This window comes from Phallusia mammillata, chromosome 2, assembly GCF_965637545.1.
Source record: "Phallusia mammillata chromosome 2, kaPhaMamm4.hap1.1, whole genome shotgun sequence".
Taxonomy (NCBI): Eukaryota; Metazoa; Chordata; class Ascidiacea; order Phlebobranchia; family Ascidiidae; genus Phallusia; species Phallusia mammillata.
Window position 1 is genome coordinate 4,250,338 of NC_137253.1, and position 2,520 is coordinate 4,252,857.

General features: G+C 32.2%; 1 long non-coding RNA gene across 1 annotated transcript; it reads left to right on the plus strand.

The window, feature by feature from the left end:
• Positions 1-1,078: 1,078 nt before the first annotated feature.
• LOC145214617 (uncharacterized) lies at positions 1,079-1,703 on the plus strand. The gene is made up of 3 exons (XR_013857087.1): positions 1,079-1,128; positions 1,349-1,414; positions 1,481-1,703. It is a non-coding gene; the product is annotated as an uncharacterized LOC145214617 (long non-coding RNA).
• Positions 1,704-2,520: the final 817 nt, after the last annotated feature.

Consider the following 2,520-nt stretch of genomic DNA (forward strand, 5'->3'; position numbering starts at 1 on the left):
TAGTGGTTGTAGACGAAAGTGATTTTTCTTGAAATTACCAATTTAAAATTTATAAAATTAAGATGTTATTATGTTGCTTTTTCAGAAAATCCCATTATTTCTAATGATGCAGGAAATACGTTTATTGAAGGACAATCGTTAAACTTGGAATGCAGTATAGATTACCAGAATGAACTGGACACTACTTTTGCATGGACAACTCCTGTTGAATCCATCAATTCCGCTCAACTTCATTTCAAAGCAATAACTCGAAATGATTCAGGAGAATATACTTGTCACACAAGTGATAATTTTGGTTCTTACTTTGCAAGTTTTTACCTGGATGTATTTTGTAAGTTTTGTTCAGTTGCTTTTAAAAGTCATAATCTAAGTTATAGTCATTTTTGCAGATGTTCCTGAATCAGATGAATCCGTCACGGAGTGTTTGTGGGAAGAAGTAACAAATAAAACTTAAAAGCTCATTTAGATTTGATTCAAATCCAGCAACAACAAATTTTTCTTTGTCGAATGCTGGTAACTAATGCAAAAAAACTTGATGTGTTTTCTGTCTGTGCAAATTGTATTAGTATCCGTTTGTTTTTAGGAAACCCTGTAGAATGCAGCTTGTGCTATTTTCGTCAAAATGCGGAGATGCAAAGCTTTGTTTTAATTTTACAGGTATTTACCCTTTACGTATTTTTGGTGACGTTATTTTCAAAACAGTGGTAATGTTTAAGATTAACGTTTAGCATGTAAATGCGGTAGGTTGAATAAAGAAATTAGTACCAACCATTCAGAAATTAAACATTGCATTTAGTCTACAGGCAAGGATGAAAAATACTTGCTTAAAATTCAATCTTTGGAGTTCCAAAGTAACATGCTTACTACTGAATTTGAAATAACAGTTAAGGAAAATAAGGGCAACACGCAAACCGCAATTATAGCAGCCAGTGTCTTTGCTGCGGTTGTGTTAATTCTTTTAATTGCTGGAGGAATATTTTGTTACAAGACGAAATGTGCATCCAATACCAAAGGTTTTAGTAGATAATGCACCGTTGTATGACACAAGCTTTTGTTTTGCAGATTTAGATGAAAACTTTTCTAACGTTAACAGGAATGCAGAAGAAAGAAGGCAATCATTCAGTGAAGGTATAAGTTGCATTTGGTGCGGTATCTAAAAAAAATCTAAAAAATATTTTGAAACTTAATTTTTCAACAGAAGTTAATTAACAATGCAATTGCTCCATTATGATATAACTCTTATTTTCATCGCTAAGTTTAGTGCACGAAAGTGCATTGGGAATGAGACGCAGGGGCTAAATGACGCGGTCTGTTTGATGTATTTTATTGCTTTGTCTTCTATTTTCAGATTCGTTTGACTCCACTGAGGAAGCTACTTACGTAAATGTTACGTATCAACAAGATCATGTTTACGGTGAACTACTGTACAAACAAACGATTTGATTTAAAATTTATTTTTCGTTTTGTGTCCTTATTACAGATACGGAAATCAAGCTACAAGACAAAATAACCAGTAACCACGAATACGTTGAAGTAATACAAACAACAAGACATGTTTGATGCTGTTGCGACCTATGTACATTGCTCATGATTTATAAATTTTCTGATTTCTGGTTTGACAAGCTGCTTGTTGAATAACTGCAAAAAGTCCTAAGTTTTAGGCTTTTTCCTGAATGCATATCTTTATGATAACTTTCAAAACCGGGGAAACCAAAAATGTTAATGCAGTTCAATAGTTTCCCTGTAAAACTAATCCTAGCAGCCAAAAGGATCCTGAAAGAATTGATATAAAGAGTAAATTTTTTAAATGTTCAATTTGCTATTTAGTACATTATTTTTACATGAAGGTGTCGCAGCAAAAAAGAGCATATTCTTAAAAAAACTACTTGATATTACATATATTACATATTATTTATCATCACAACTGATACCAACATATGTGTTGTTCTTTATCGTTTATGTCTGGCAAGTACATACAAATCTTATTTAAAAAAAAAAAAATTTGTTGCTTTTTTTGAACTATAAGAAAAAAGATAAAAATAACAAGAGACTTTATAAACTTCGATGTCTTGTATTTGTTTTATTCTCATTTTGCAGGAGACAGCAACTGTTGAAGTTATTGTGATAAATATAAACTAGGACAAATCTGAAATATGTAAATTTATGACAAAAATATTATTTAGTTCACGATCTTTATACTGAGGTTGATTAATAAAAACGACATGCTTTGTTTCCGTTCCAGCAGTTACTCTGGGCTTATATAACGATAAACGGGACTACATCAAACAAACGCGGTTTAGTGAACAGAATCTTTTAGTGCGGCGATAAAAAGGGGCAAATGCATGTGACGTCACAGATAAGGTGCCTTGTTGTTTTCCATTTGGCTTCTACAGATGACGTAACATACATGCTGATTTTTTGATGATGCATTTGGTTGTGCATTTAGTAGTATTTGTTTAATACAGCATGGATATTTGTTTCATTACTATGCTCGTTACAGCACAGTCATACATGTTGATA